Source organism: Gouania willdenowi, unplaced genomic scaffold (genome assembly GCF_900634775.1).
Source record: "Gouania willdenowi unplaced genomic scaffold, fGouWil2.1 scaffold_62_arrow_ctg1, whole genome shotgun sequence".
Lineage (NCBI taxonomy): Eukaryota > Metazoa > Chordata > Actinopteri > Blenniiformes > Gobiesocidae > Gouania > Gouania willdenowi.
Window position 1 is genome coordinate 1411167 of NW_021145227.1, and position 17349 is coordinate 1428515.

Sequence of the window (17349 nt, forward strand, 5' to 3'; positions counted from 1 at the left end):
AAACCGTACTTTTTTTAGACTCAGAAAGTCAAAAAAAAAAACAGAAGTACACTCAACCTCACCTTTTTAGAACAAAAGGCTGGGAGTACTGGGAAACAAACACAAACACTACTCAACTAGAAAGTAAATGACCATCTTGGAGCCTAGAGGGTTTGCCACATCTAAACGGGACCTCTCTCAAATCCACTTCCACCGGATTCCTACCTAATTGGAATTCGGGAGCGATTCTGTACGTTGACATGGGCAGCCTCTAACAACCCTCACTCTAAGGGAACGTACAATATTAATATCATAGACTGAAACATTTGTTCAGAACGATATTCTGTTACCAAGCATGTATCAGATCAGGTGGACCGCTATCCGCTGGCAAGACAGTATGACGCATCATCTGATGTTGATTATAGAAACTAAAATGTAGATGGAGGCAGATTTGTGGTGTTTTGTCATTTTCAATTTGAGTTTTTTAATAACTTTTCAACTTTTTAAACTATTCAACTTTTTAATTAATCTTAATGAAAATGTAACGTTCCACTGGTCAGCAGCTCTTAAACCCATTTCAGCTTTTAAAATGTTCAGCTTTTTTGTTCATTTTTAGTGAATACCTTCAACTTTTCTGTATCTTTAACCGTTTTTGACTCACAGCCCTTCAATGAGTTCCATTTTAAGCTTTGACCAACTTCTAGAGTAGAGGGACAGCTTTACCTTCAACTCTTTGTCAACACATTGTCATAACTTCTAAAATATTCAACCTACAGTCCTAATGTTTTTAAAAGTAGTACTTCTATCTGTCTAGCTGCTCACAATAGCACATTTGAATTTATTATTGTTATAAGTTCTATCACTGCCAATGACATAACCATAATTGTTGCTTCTCATTTCAAGTTTTTCATTCCTGTATATCCAGAAACACACAATGCAAGGAGCATTTATAAAAGGATCTATTACTGTATTACCATGCTACCATTTAAACTGTCTCTGACAGGTCTTCATTTATTTATTTATTTATTTTACCTTGTCTGCACATGTTGTCAAAAGTCAACACTACAAGAAGTACAATCTTTTTAAGACAGCAATGCATGGTTTGTTATTACAATGATATAAAAGTTTTTATTTCATTGACAGGTCTTCAGGCCCTGAAGTTGTCCTTATAGCTCTAAACACTGAGGACTACCAGGGCCCAGGAACCTGTCTTTATTTATTTTATTTAACCTTTATTTAACCAGGAAAAAAAATCCCGTTGAGATTAAAAACCTCTTTTTCAAGGGAGTCCTGGCCAAGAGGCAGCAAAGTTACAACACTGAACAGAAATACATTTACATTACATTAAAATGACAGGATAACATAAGAATCAAATAAAACAAATACAGACAACTGAGGCAGTCTCAAATGATCTCAGTTTCATTTTAAAAGCATTCAAGGATAACAATTCAGTCAACTTCCAGTCTCTTTGCAGTGTGTTCCAAGCACAAGGAGCTGCATGTACAAAGGCTTTTTTCCCCAGCTCTGTGCGGGCAAAAGGAACTGTGAGCAACAGCTGATCATTGGATCTCAGTGCATAAGTGTTCGTACTTCTCTTTGTAAGTAATGTACAGATGTAAGAGGGCAGTAATCCAAGAAGAGCCTTGTAAATAAAAGTAAATCACTGACACTGCCTCCTAGTGTACAGGGATGGCCATCCCACCCGAGAGTACAGCTCACAGTGATGTGTCTTGGCTCTACAGTTTGTGATGAACCTCAGAGCAGAATGATAAACAGAGTCCACCATCAGAAGACATGTACAAGAAGCATTCATATAAAAAAGGTCACCATAATCTAACACAGATAAGAATGTGGCAGAGACAAGGCGCTTCTTTACACCAAAAGAAAAACATGTCTTGTTGCGGAAGAAGAACCCTAGTTTAAGTTTTAATTTCCTCACAAGTTTGTCAATGAAAAGTTTAAAAGTGAGGGAATCATCAATTATGACACCAAGGTATTTATATTCATGTACCACTTCTATGACATTTCCTTCAAGAGTGGACATGACCGGGGGAGCTTGAGGCACCTTCTTATGATTAGAGAACAACATTAGCTTGGTCTTCTCAGCATTGAGAACCAGTTTTAGATTAATCAGCGAATGCTGGACAGAAACAAAGGCTTTCTGCAGGGAATTAACAGCCTGTTCAAGAGATGATCCGAAGCAATAAATAATTGTATCATCGGCATAAAAATGCATATTAGCATCAGAAACCTTTTGTTCGACATTATTAATGTACAAGATAAATAAGAGGGGCCCCAAAACAGATCCCTGCGGCACCCCCTTGTGAACAGTAACAAATTCAGAACAAAGGCCCTCATATTTAATACACTGGGTCCTGTTTTCTAAATAATTTGAAAACCAAGCAACAGTGTGCTCTGACAGTCCAATGAGATGTAGCCTGCGTTTTAAAATAGCATGGTCTACAGTGTCAAAAGCTTTAGAGAGATCAATAAAGAGTGAAGCACAGTACTGTTTTTATCAAGCGCTGCAATAATGTCATTTATCACCTTCATAGTAGCAGTGATAGTGCTGTGTTTTTTTCTGAAGCCTGATTGCAATTTAGAGAGGATTTCATTAGAATAAAGAAACTCTTTCAACTGATCACAGACAAGCGACTCCAGGATTTTTGATAAAACAAATAAATTTGAAATTGGCCGATAATTGGTAAGAACTGCTGGGTCACCTCCTTTTAATAAAGGGAGCACAAAAGCTGATTTCCAAACAGATGGAATATCTTTGTTCCTAATTGAAAGATTAAAAAGAATTGAAAGTGGCTCTGCTATAAAATCAGCTGCCAGCTTTAAAAAGTAAGGCTCAATCAAGTCAGGTCCTGGGGGCTTTCTGTGGTCTAATGTTTTTAGAGCTTTGTGCACTTCGTGACAAGTAAAAGGATTAAAATTAAAAGGATCACCAGAAAACATGGAAGATTCTGTGCAAGAATTCCCAGTCGTTATTCCTTTTGAATCAAATAGAGAACCAGATGATAAAAAATGCTGGTTAAAGCAGTTCAAGACTTCAGTTCTATCATAAACTGGGACTGAGTCTTTAAGTACAAATGACGGAAGAGTCTCTGTGTTTTTGTTCAAAGACAGGGTGTTAACAAGGTTCTGATTTGTGTCAAATTTAGTGTGTTTTCAGAATATATCCGCAAAGTATAATTTAGTTTATCTTAGTTTCTCTTTCTATTTTCATATATCTATGTAAAGAGCCCTGCCTTGTTACAGCTTAGCAACCAATCACAATTCACTTCCTTGTTCTCTCCACCAATCAGGAGTCAGTATCCTCCGTCCTAACTTTCAGGCAAGTCAGTGCGCAGGTATCTTTCCTCGAGGAGACATGTTCAATCCATCCAGCAACCACACGGAATAACCTATCCTATCTTTCTTCTTCGTTCATGTGTTCATGCATCCATGAGAATGTAAGTTCATGTCATATGTATTGCCTGTCTATTGTTTAGTGTAGTTTATTTACAGTATTCACCGTGTTTCTTTGTGTGCATGTTGTTAATGTGCAGGCTTCACTCTACCCGTGTGATGTACGTGGATGTGTGCATGCATCTCAGCCATTTGCCAGCGTTCAGCTAAATTTAACCCTTTCTTTGCCAAGCCTAATTATAATCCCGGTTTTGTAGTTTTGAGTTGGTTATCAGAGTTTACTATAACAACTACTTTACAGTGTAACTAAGGTATACATGTATATTTAGGTTTTGTGTCCTTTTTTACACTTCAGTGAATTTATCATTATATAGAGTATAGTCATTTAGACTTCTTATTATTGCATTTCTTTATTATTATCATTTAGTCTTAGTAACCATCACTCATTATTCTGTTTATTCCATTTGTTTAGAAAACATGAACAACATGAACATCATGTACAGCGCCATCTATTGCAACCTGCAATAACGAGTTGCATGAGTGTGAATCCTGTCTTTCTCATTGTTCTGGCCGGACAACCTGGAGAGATTGAAGAATTTGAATTAGTCCTAATTACAGTCTTATCTGAGGTCACAAGTTTGGGTCTCCTTCCTGACACCTCCTTTATATGGTCCTTTGAGCCGGATATTCAGTTTCTTCAGATTTACCATGGATCACACTCGTCCTCGCCGTGATGTCCGTCGGCCTCGCTACCTCGATGACTTCCTGGTGAATCTCCCGCCACGTCATCTTCCCTCTTCTACACTCCATGGCCACTACACTGAGGGAGCAGCTATCCAACCTCCTGCTCCAGTTATCCCTCCTGCTCCAGTTAGACCCACTCCGCAGAACCTCAGCTCCGAAGCAGTCATGTCAGCTCTGCAGGAGATGAAAGAGGAGAACATCCAACTCAGGCGAGATATGCAAAGTCTTTTCCATTCTCTCTCCCTGGGATCAGCGCCTCAGCCTCAGCCTCAACATCTCGATCCAAGACATTCGACTCAGTATGAGGACAACGCCACCTTATATGGACCTTATCGCCCTCCAGAAAAAACATCTACTCCTAACTACAATCTTCAAGCACCAGTGGATGATCCTCCACCCTGGCCTGAAACAATACCAATACCTCCTTGGAGCGAGCCTCTACCTCCTCCACCTCCAGCTGACCTGCCGCTACCTCCGCCACCGCCTCCGGTGTCATATATATACCTTCATATGAGGCCGGGTCTCAATCCGCTCCATCGTATGTAGAGCCGTATACTCTTCCCCTCAATCCACCCTCGGTGGAGATGACATACAGAGGGCCAAAGCCTAACATTCCATGTTTCACAGATGAAGATCCACGTCAGTTTGCCCGCCTCAAGATAGCGCTCAACAACCTCTTGCCCAGAGATGCAACTGAGTGGTTCAAATACCAAATACTAGTTGATCACCTCAAATCAGAAGATGCTGTCCTCATTGCAGACTCTTATAGTAATAGTCCAACTCCCTATTCGAAGACAATGGCCTCACTTACTGAAATGTATGGACAACCTCACAAACTAGCACTGCAGCGCATCAATGAGGTTCTGGCTTAGCCTCCAATCAGAAGTGGGGACAGTCGAAGTTTTCGTCTCTTCGGCCTCAAAGTCAGAGCTCTGGTCGGAATGTTAGATCAACTGGGCAAGGAAGGCAAGACTGAGTTGGATTGCGGGTCACACACCTCACGACTTCTGTCCAAGTTGCCGCATGAACTCAGAGCACAGTTCAAGCGCTACATAAACCCTCTTTGCACTCCGATACCAACCTTGGTGCACTTCTCCAATTGGCTTGAATATGAGATTCGTGTTCAGGATGAGGACTATCCACCTTGCCATTCACGGCCCCCACGAGACGAACGCCAGAAGGCCTTCAAGCCCAAGTTGCAGAGGTCCAGTGTACGACCTACCACAGTTTTGCTCAGCTCTGATCCTGCTCCTAAATCACCGGAGTCTTCATTACAAGTTCGACCTCAGGTCAGCTCCAAACTTGAGAAACCTAAGAAGTATTGCCCCTTCTGCGATGACATCCAGCATTACTTCAATCAATGTTCAGAGTTTAAGAAGTTCTCCACTGATCAGAAAGTGTCATGGATCAAAACTGGGAAGCGCTGCTGGAGATGTGGTAGAAACCACCTCGCCGCCCAATGCTACCTCAAAGCTAAGTGTCAGCAGTGTAATCAGACTCACCTTGACATACTGCACGAGGTCAACACTCCTGCAACAAAGGCAGCACGTCCAGCCCCAGAGTCTGGACAACCAGCTACCTACTACCTCAATCCAGATCTCAGAAGTAGCTGTGTACTGCTGAAAATGGTCAAAGTTCTCCTCCATAATGGTAAACACAGACTAGAGACTTATGCCATTCTCGACGATGGCTCTGAGCGCACGATCTTGCATCACAGTGCCGCTCAAGAGCTACATCTCAAGGGACAGAGTGAAGACTTGGCGCTCAGAACTATCCGTCAAGATGTGAAGACTATTTCAGGAAAGTCGGTGTCCTTCTCTATATCCTCATCTGTCCATCCCCAGAAGCGATTTCGCATCCATGAAGCCTTCACTGCGGTAGAGCTTGGTCTTTCCAAGCACTCTCATCCTGTCGAGGCCCTGCAGAAAACGAATCGTCATCTCAGGGGCCTCCCGCTGCATTCATTCAGCCAAGCACAGCCACTTCTCTTCATCGGTTCAGACTACCCCATCTTCTTTCTCCAGTTGAGCCTGTACACCTAGGTCCACCAGGGGGTCCTGCAGCTTTAAATACTCGTCTTGGCTGGACTGCTGACCTTCTCAGTCACGTGTCCAGGTTGTGGCAGATGGACGTTCTTCCCTATCAAAATGAGAAACACATCACCAGGTCCAAACAGGATAATACGGCCATCAAACTGCTGGAGGAGAAGACGATCAGAGTTCAAATTGACGATGTCCAGAGATACGCTACCCCTCTGTTGTGGAAGGAAGGTCTTCCTCCTCTCAATGCCCCCAAGGAAGCCGTCCTCAGTCACCTACGAGGCACAGAGAATCGTCTTGCCAAAGACCCAGTCAAGGCTGCGTCATACTGCCAGGAAATCAAGAAGCTGGTGGACTCAGGCTACATTAAGAAGCTCACATCATCTGAAGATCAGAGCCCAAAATCATGGTACAACCCACATCACATGGTCCATCACAATGGCAAGGGCCGCATTGTTTTCAACTGCTCATTCACCTTCCACAACACCAGCCTGAATGAACACCTACTTCCAGGGCCAACCCTAGGTTCCAGTATCCTCGGTGTCCTGCTCCGTTTCAGGCAGTATCCCACTACGGTGAGTAGCGACATCAAAGGCATGTTTCATCAGGTCCGCCTCCTGTCAGAGGATCAGCCTTTCCTCCGCTTCCTCTGGAGGGACATGAACCGCAGCAATAAGCCCGACATCTACCAGTGGCAGGTGCTCCCTTTCGGCACCACCTGCAGTCGCTGCTGCACAACCTTTGCCCTCCAAAAGCATGTCATTGACCACAGCAGTCCCGATGAAGATACTCGGCTCTCAGTAGAGAACTGTTTTTATGTGGACAATCTCCTTCAAAGCTTCTCATCAATTTCAGAAGCAAAGCAACTCCTCCTCAAACTTCAGACTTTGCTTCAATCGGGTGGCTTTGAACTGCGGCAATGGGCCACCAACGTTCCAGACATCATCAGTCACCTGCCACCTGAACTCACATCCGAGAGCATAGATCTGTGGCTGTCAGTGGAAGGTGCAGATCCACCAGAACGAACTCTCGGCCTCCACTGGCACTGCAAAACCGACACTCTCACCTATCGCCTTCGCCACACAGAGCAACTTGAGCCCACAATGCGCAACATCTACCGAGTCCTAGCCCAACAATATGACCCCCTGGGGCTGCTCATTCCCTACACGACCAGAGCCAAAATCCTGGTGCAGAGCCTCTGGGGAAAGAAACGGGACTGGGATGATCCTCATCTTCCAGAGGGTCTGCTCCAGCTGTGGCAAGCGTGGGTGAGTGAACTACCATTACTTCCTAATGTTACTATCAATCGTTGTTATGTTCACTCAGACACCGACCTGCCAACTGCCTCCCAGAGCATCCACATCTTCTCAGATGCATCAGAGAGGGCCTATGGATCGGTTGCCTACCTGCGTACTGTCAGCGCCGAGGGTGAAGTCCAAGTGACATTCCTAGCAGCCCGTTCACGTGTTGCCCCAGTCCGCCAACAGTCCATACCGAGGCTGGAATTCAGCGCTGCTCACATCGGAGCCCAGCTTGGTGCAGTCCTGAAACGAGAGCTCACAGTCTCCATCTCCTCTATCACCTACTGGACCGACTCCACCACTGTGTTGGCTTGGCTGCTGTCTCCTTCATGCCGCTACAAGGTGTTTCTAGGTGCTAGAGTGGCGGATATCCAGGAGTTAACTGAGAGCAGCTCATGGCGCTATGTCCCCTCCAGTGAGAATCCTGCTGACGATATAACTCGCGGACTGACCATCTCACAGATCCAGAGTCACAGCCGCTGGAGATCCGGACCAGCCTTTATTCATGCCAATGAGTCAGCCTGGCCATCCAGTCCAGACGTCAACTACCCTGAGGGTTCAGCCGAGTTGCGCAAAGCCAAGTTCTGTGGCCTGATCTCCGCCCCCACCTATTCACCTTTGCCTGATGCTAGCCAGTTTAACAACTTCCAAGAGCTACTGAAAGCCACCGTCCGAGCATGCCACGGGGCGGCCACTGACTCTAAACCCACAGCTGAGTCTTTCAAACAAGCTGAACTCTCTCTCATCAGACAAGTGCAACGTGACTGTTTTCCAGAGGAATTTGCTCTCATCTCCTCACAAAAGCCCATTCAGTCCAGCAGTAGGCTCATCACTTTGGCTCCAGAATATGACTCAGAAACTCAGTTAATCCGTGTTGGAGGCCGACTAAGACGCTGTGAATCCCTCAGCTCAGACACTTTGCATCCCACTGTTCTAGACCCTCATCATGCCATCACGAAGCTGATCATTGCAGACTATGACAGCAAGCTCGCTCATCCGGGCCCTGAAAGAGTCTTCTCTGAGCTGCGCAGAAGATTCTGGATCTTGCGAGGCAGAGAGGTCGTCCGCAAGCACCAACACCACTGTCCAGAGTGCCGCAAGTGGCGCAGCAAACCCATCATTCCCAAAATGGCCGACCTCCCACCTTCCAGTTTAAGGTTACACCACCCAGCATTCTACTCAACTGACATGGACTGTTTTGGCCCTTTCCTCATTAAGATAGGGAGGCGCAATGAGAAGCGATGGGGTATAATATTCAAATGCCTCACTACACATGCAGTGTATCTAGATCTGTTGGCCAGCATGGACAGTGATTCTTTCCTCATGAGTCTACGTTGTTTCATCTCTAGACGGGGAAAGCCTCACGAATTGCTGTCTGATCAAGGCACAAATTTCAAAGGTGGCAGCTCAGAACTTCAAGAGGCCTTCAATTCCCTTGCCCCCGATCTTCAGTCAAAACTCGCCAGCCAGCAAATCCATTTCCGCTTCAACCCACCAAGTGCACCTCATTTCGGTGGTTCCTGGGAGCAAGAAATCCGCACCATCAAGTCAGCGCTTCACGCCATATTGGGATCCCAAACAGTCACCGATGAGGTCCTCCGAACCATCCTTGCAGAAGTGGAGAGTATCATCAACTCCAAGCCCCTTGGATACACCCCTTCGGATGTGGCAGACCCAGATCCAATCACTCCCAATATGCTGCTGATGGGGCGGCTGGACCCATCCACTCCTCAAGTTATTTATTCCGGCACAGAGCTTCTCAGTCGTCGCAGATGGCGACACTGCCAGGTCTTAGTGGACCAGTTTTGGATCCATTTCATCAGGAACTACTTACCATCTCTCCAGAGCCGCTCCAAGTGGCAACAGGACCAAGAGGACATCTGTATAGATGACATTGTTCTTGTTGTTGACCAGCAGCTCCCGCGCGCCTTGTCGCTTGTCGGAAAGGTCACATTTGTTTTCCCTGGAGCTGACGGCAAGATTCGTACTGCTCAAGTACAGGTCAAAGACAAATCCTACGTCAGACCTGTCGCTAAGCTCATCAAGCTGCCTGCACTCCCTCAAGACATTCCTGATTGACTTGTGTTCAACTTTGCTGCCAAAAGTTGGGGGCGGCTGTTAACAAGGTTCTGATTTATGTCAAATTTAGTGTGTTTTCAGAATATATCCGCAAAGTATAATTTAGTTTATCTTAGTTTCTCTTTCTATTTTCATATATCTATGTAAAGAGCCCTGCCTTGTTACAGCTTAGCAACCAATCACAATTCACTTCCTTGTTCTCTCCACCAATCAGGAGTCAGTATCCTCCGTCCTAACTTTCAGGCAAGTCAGTGCGCAGGTATCTTTCCTCGAGGAGACATGTTCAATCCATCCAGCAACCACACGGAATAACCTATCTTTCTTCTTCGTTCATGTGTTCATGCATCCATGAGAATGTAAGTTCATGTCATATGTATTGCCTGTCTATTGTTTAGTGTAGTTTATTTACAGTATTCACCGTGTTTCTTTGTGTGCATGTTGTTAATGTGCAGGCTTCACTCTACCCGTGTGATGTACGTGAATGTGTGCATGCATCTCAGCCATTTGCCAGCGTTCAGCTAAATTTAACCCTTTCTTTGCCAAGCCTAATTATAATCCCGGTTTTGTAGTTTTGAGTTGGTTATCAGAGTTTACTATAACAACTACTTTACAGTGTAACTAAGGTATACATGTATATGTAGGTTTTGTGTCCTTTTTTACACTTCAGTGAATTTATCATTTATATAGAGTATAGTCATTTAGACTTCTTATTATTGCATTTCTTTATTATTATCATTTAGTCTTAGTAACCATCACTCATTATTCTGTTTATTCCATTTGTTTAGAAATCATGAACAACATGAACATCATGTACAGCGCCATCTATTGCAACCTGCAATAAAGAGTTGCATGAGTGTGAATCCTGTCTTTCTCATTGTTCTGGCCGGACAACCTGGAGAGATTGAAGAATTTGAATTAGTCCTAATTACAGTCTTATCTGAGGTCACAAGTTTGGGTCTCCTTCCTGACACCTCCATTACACAGGGACTTGATCACTTTCCAGAATTTCTGTGGATTGTTGAGGTTCTCAGTGGTGACCGACAAAAAGTATCCTGATTTGGCCTTTTTGATAAGCGAAGTGCATTTGTTTCGAAGCTGTCTGAAGAAGGACCAATCAGTGGCAGAATGACTTTGTCTTGCCTTGTCCCAGGCCTTATTACGCTCATGAATGCTGTCGGCCAGTTCTGGAGAAAACCAAGGATTTTCTCACCCCTTCACCCTGTATTTCTTCAGAGGTGCATGCTTATTTATAATTTGCATGAAAGTGTCTTTGAAAAAAGTCCACGCTAGCTCTACATCAGGGATTAGATTTATATATTCCCAGTTCACCATCGACAAATCGTGATGAAAGGCTTGTTCATTCAAATGTTTAAGATTCCTTCTACAAACAATACGGGGTTTGCACTTTGGAATCCTAGTGTTTCTACAAGCAGCAACAACACAATGATCACTTAAATCATTACAGAAGACACCCAAGGAAGAGAATTTATGAGGCACATTAGTTAAAAACAAATCAATCAAAGTAGATTTATCAGGACTTTTGGGATTAGGCCTTGTGGGAAAGTTGACTAACTGGGTGAAATTAACAGAATCACAAAACCTTTTAAATTCATCAGAAGTTGCATTGAACCAGTCCCAGTTTAAATCACCTGCCGTAAGTAATTCAGTGTAATTTATCTGATTCAAAAGCAGTTTTAATGAATCTAGCGCCTCCTTTGGAGCAGATGGAGGTCTGTAACACCCAACCACAGTAATATGTAGCGATTTAACTATTTCTAAATCTAAGGCCAAGAATTCCATTTGTTTACTGATTGACTGGGAAAGAACAATTGAAGCATTAAATCTGGATTTAACATAAATAGCCACACCCCCACCTTTTTTGGGCCTATCGGTGCGGTAAACATTGAACCCAAGAATGTTAATGTCTTCATTTGTAGTTGACCTAGTAAGTCAAGTTTCCGATATCATAACAACATCTGTACCTGTTGATTTCACCCAAATTCTGACCATGTCCATCTTTGGTAGTAAGCGCCGTACATTAAGATGAACATATTTAAGACCAGGTAATGATTTAAAATCAGCGGGTGTCTGGGAGCAGAGAAGCTCAGGTCCTAACATGGTAACACCCTATCTAGTTTTATGACTCTTTGTTTAAGAAGCACATGTGGGGACAGACCCACCATCTTGTCTTCTTTACAGGAAAGTTGAGACTTTCTGCTAACCAATCAGGTTTCACTAACTCCTGTACTGCAGATGTGTTTAACCAATCAGATAACCTCCTGACATGTTTGTCCCTAAGTTTAGCTCTTACGCTCTCTCAACGCTCTCTGGCCCTCTCTCTTACGCTGTCGTTCTCTGGCCCTCAGCTCAGTCTCATCCAGTCCTCATCTTTGTCTCTGACTTAAACAGTCAGAAGTTTTTGAGAAATGATTTGAACTTCTCTCCAGTCAGGAAGTTGCTACAAGCCACTTCCACAGTGACTAACTTTAAGTTTATCTCCATTTTTGAAAAATAGCCAAGCGGCTTTTTCCCATTTTTGGAGCCAATCAATTTTTATAGCTTCCCATGAATTAATTTCATTACTTTAACTTTCCATTTTTATTTTTTTTTATTTTTATTTAACCTTTATTTAACCAGGAAAAAAAATCCCGTTGAGATTAAAAACCTCTTTTTCAAGGGAGTCCTGGCCAAGAGGCAGCAATGTTACAACACTGAACAGAAATACATTGACATTACATTAAAATGACAGGAAAACAGAGAGCACAGAAGCTCAGGTCCAGGATTTGGTTGCACATTTCCGGACAAAAGTAGAAGCAAAGCAATCAACAACCTCTGCTTAGCAATAGATTTACTTTCAGTTCTTTGATATGTTGAAGCCCCTCCATTTAATGGATTGATAAGATAGTTATACAAAGAAAATATACACTTGAGTTTAGGTAGGTCTCTGGGCAGGGCTGGGGACATGTTTATATCACTTTCCAAATGTACAGGTGGTTGCCCTGGATAAAGAGAAGCTATAGGGCATGTGCTTTTGAATAAAACACTTTTCACATTGAGGTGATTGTCAGTGTCTTTCCAGTGTGTGCAGAGACAATAGTTTGTAGTTAGATCCCATAAGGCCAATAAGCAAATAAAAGCAAGAACTTTCGCCATCATCCACAACAGGTAATGATGAAGTAATGAGGATTACAGACCTGAGTGGGAATGGCACTGTCATGAATCTTAGCTGCAGCAGTAGAATGGAACTCACAGTAGCAGGCTCAGGCCTGTGGTTCCAGCAGCAGAAGAAGGCTCACTGTAGCAGGCTCAGGCCTGTAGTTCCAGCAGCAGAAGAAGGCTCACTGTAGCAGGCTCAGGCTATTAGCTCCAGAAGAAGGCTCACTGTAGCAGGCTCAGGCATGTAGCTCCAGAAGAAGGCTCACTGTAGCAGGCTCAGGCTATTAGTTCCAGCAGCAGAAGAAGGCTCCTGAGATGTTCCTGAGCTGAGCTGAGCTGACAGCAGCAAAAGAGCAGAGCGGAGCTCACAGAGGAATTTATTTACTAAACATGAACTTTTTCTTCTGAGAAATGATACGATACCTCAACATCAAACTCTATCATTTACCATCTGACTCTGGCTCTGAGGTAATCATCTACTGCTTTTTTATTTGCTGGCTCAACTGGAAAGCTAAGTAGCAAGCTAGCTAGCTACAAATAGCAAGCTAACTAGCAGAAGAATGGCTCTTTCCACAACAGAATACAGCAGTCTTCTCCAAAAGATTACTGAACTGGAGACTACAGTGCGAGGAATACAAGTAAACATTGAGGTTAATGGACACTGTGGATATGATAATGATACGACTGTGCCGCTGTTTCAAAACAGCGGAGTGGATAAAGCTAACTCGCTACCAGCCCGTGCTAACAAAGCTATCAGGCCTAGGGAGGATCCTGTTCCCGTTGATAAGCCAACAGGTGCGAGTCCTCCCTGGAATACTCTGGGAGCTAAGCCTAAGAAAAAGTCATATCCACTTCAAAGGCTAACGGGCCGAGCAAAGCGCCCTGATATCAATAATGAGACGGACTGGCCTGCACTGGCTTCGCAGACTGCAGCCTCAACATCAACTCCCTTGTCTGCCCAGGCACAAAAGTGGACATCTGCTAAAGGCAGGAGTATCACCAAGTCACAAACCCAGTTTCATGTAGAACTGGGTAATCGATTCGCCCCACTGCTGAATGACCTAGGATCTGGCTCTAATGAGGTCAACACACAACCTTCTGGAACTGCGAAGACTGAAAGTGCTTCAGGAAAACAAAAGCGACATGGTAGGCCAAAGCAACAACCTCACACACTGATAGTGGGAGACGTTTCTGTTAAAGATGCTCAGAAGATGTTTAGCAGCAACGTGAAAGTGATCTGCTTACCTAATGACACAGTATCAGACCTGGCTGACAAAATCTTGCATATCGTTGCAGATTACCCACATTTGAAAAATGTTGTGATTCATTTTGGGTTAAATGATTTAGCCAAGGAGGAGTCTGAGGTGTTAAAGCTGGATTTCACCCATCTGCTAAAAACTGTGAGCTGTATACAGCCTAAAGTGTTCATCAGTGGCCCGATACCTCCAGTCCGCAAAGGAGATCTGAAATTCTCAAGGATTTACTCTTTGAATAAATTTCTGTCTTCGGCTTGTGCTGCCCTTTCACTAAATTTTATAGAAAATTTTCCTATTTTTTGGGAACGTCGTCATCTTTTTAGAGCAGATGGACTGTGTCTAAACAAGGCTGGAGTAAAACTCTTCACATCCAACTTGTTTTACTTCACCAGTCACACTGCTATCAGTTCTGATAAAGACAGAGGACAACATGTACCATCGGAGAACAAAACAACAAGGAAAGAACATGGAGTCAATGAGCTTCCAGCAAGAAATAAAAATCGCCAAAATGAAGAGGTCGGCCCAGCCCCCGCATCTCGGGACCCACCTGCTTCACCCCAAAATTCACCTACTTCCACCTCATCCAGCTTCTCTCCTACCCCTGCCTTCTTGGATTTAACTGCCCAGATGAACGAGCTGGTTCTGGCTGGCACAAGACTAACACCCCACCCTTTACCCCACCATGGTCAATCTGCACCACCCATCCCTCCTCGAAGATACCAGGCTCAGGATCACTCTTCTCCTCAGGCCAGCTGTGTTCAACTTAGAGCGACACAGGCCTGATGTGTGCTGGGTCCAGACTGCAATAGCTCTATTTTTAGGAACAACCAGAAAAAGTCAGGGCCCTATGGAGTTAATGCAGCTTCTTTAATTCCTGTGTCGTACTTGCAGGAAAGGTGGTGGAGTTGCTGCCATTTTTAAATCAATATTTCAGTGCAAAGAAATAACATTTGGTGATTTTATCTCCTTTGAATATATGTCATTCTTACTGAAGGGTGATTCAAGAGTTCTGTTTTTAGTCATTTATAGACCCCCAAAATATTCTGGAGAATTCATGGATGAGTTCGCTGAACTGCTGTCAGTTGTATGCACTGAATACAACTTTTTAATAATAACAGGTGACTTAAATATTCATGTAGACAATAACATGGACAATACTTCCAAAGAACTGTATGCTTTAATGGATACTTTTGGTCTTACACAACATGTGACTGGTCCGACACACACTCAAGGTCACACTTTGGATCTGGTTATCTCTAAAGGTGTTGATATCTCTGCTGTTGATGTAAGAGACTTAGCTCTATCTGATCATTTCTGTGTCTTTTTTGACCTAGAGACTGTAACATCTGTTCCCCCTAGTTATGTGTGTTTAAAGAAAAGGTACATAAATGAGAACACAAGTGCACAGTTTATGGAAGCCATAGCAATGACACCAACATTGAGTGCTGAGACAGTTGATGATCTTCTGGATGAGTATAATAGAAACGTCTGTAATGTCATAGATGTGGTGGCTCCAATCAAAACTAAGAGAAAACCAAACACACAGAAAACACCTTGGAGGAGGACTGAGATAATGCAGAATTTGAAATCTGACTGTAGAAGAGCTGAGCGTAAATGGAGATCAACAAAACTCCAAATTCATCTAGAACTATACAAAATAAGTCTGCGAAAATTCAATGATGGCTTGTTCAAAGCAAGGCAGCAATACTTTTCTGAAATTATTGCCAAAAATGTCAACAACTCTCGCACGTTGTTTTCTGTAATTGAAAAGCTCACAACCCCCCCAGATCAGATAGCCCCTGAATTACTGTCAGCTGGAAAATGCAATGAATTTGCTGTATATTTCAATGAAAAAATACAATCAATAAGGTCAAACATCAGAACAAACCAGCAAAATCACAAAAAGCTTGAACAGCTTCAACCACTGAGGGATGAGTCAATTACAATGTTAGAGTTTATTACAGTGAACCCAAAAACAATAGAGGAAACTGTTCAGCAGCTGAATCCATCAACGTGTTGCCTTGACACAATACCCTCAAACTTCTTTAAAACTGTTGTAAAGTCAATTGTCACTGATCTGTGTCAGATAATTAACTGCTCATTCCAATCAGGCACCGTACCAAAATCCCTGAAAGTAGCTGCTGTGAAACCGCTGTTAAAAAAGAGAACACTGGATGCCTCTATACTGGCTAACTATAGACCAATCAGCAACCTTCCATTCATGGCCAAGATCATTGAGAAGGTGGTCTTCAACCAACTGAGTCAATTCTTAACATTCAACAAAATATTTGATAAATTTCAGTCAGGTTTTCGTTCTCATCACAGCACTGAAACTGCTCTTATCAAAGTGATCAATGACATAAGGTTGAACACTGATTCAGGAAAAGTATCTGTTCTCATTCTGTTGGATCTAAGTGCTGCATTTGACACTGTAGATCATACAATTTTGTTGCACAGATTGCAAACATGGGTCGGACTAAATGGAAAAGTAATGCAATGGTTTAAGTCATACTTGGAGGAGCGAAGCTATTTTGTAAGCATTGGAAACTTTGAATCTGACAGATTACCAATGTCCTGTGGGGTTCCTCAGGGATCTGTTCTTGGACCCCTTCTGTTTAACCTTTACATGCTTCCTTTAGGACAAATTTTACAGAACTGTAAGGTTGATTATCAGAGCTATGCAGATGACACACGACTATATCTATCACTGAACCCAGATGACCATGGTCCCATTGAGGTGTTGTGTGACTGTTTAGAAAAAGTAAACTGCTGGATGAGTGAAAACTTCCTTCAACTAAACCATGACAAGACGGAGGTGATTGTCTTTGGTAACAAGGAAAAGAGGACTGCTGTCAGCAATTATCTTGAGTCTCGATCTTTAAAAGCTAAAGACCAAGTCAAAAACCTTGGTGTTCTGATTGACTCAGATCTTACATTCAGCAGTCAGATCAAATCTATCACAAAAACAGCCTTCTACCACCTAAAGAACATCTCCAGAGTGAAAGGTTTAATGGCTCAGAAAGATCAGGAGAAACTGGTCCATGCTTTTATCTCCAGCAGACTGGACTATTGTAATGGTCTTCTGACAGGAATCCCCCAAAAGAGCATCAAACAGCTACAGCTGGTTCAGAACGCTGCAGCTCGGGTCTTAACCAGAACAAAGAGGTCAGAGCACATTACTCCAGTTTTAAAGTCTTTACACTGGCTCCCAGTCAGCCTCAGAATAGACTTTAAAGTTCTGCTGCTGGTGTATAAATCTGTGAATGGGTTTGGTCCAGAATACATCAGTGACATGTTGGTCAGGTACGAACCCAGAAGGTCTCTCAGATCTATGGACACAGGTCAGATAGTGGAGCCCAGAGCTCACAGTAAACATGGTGA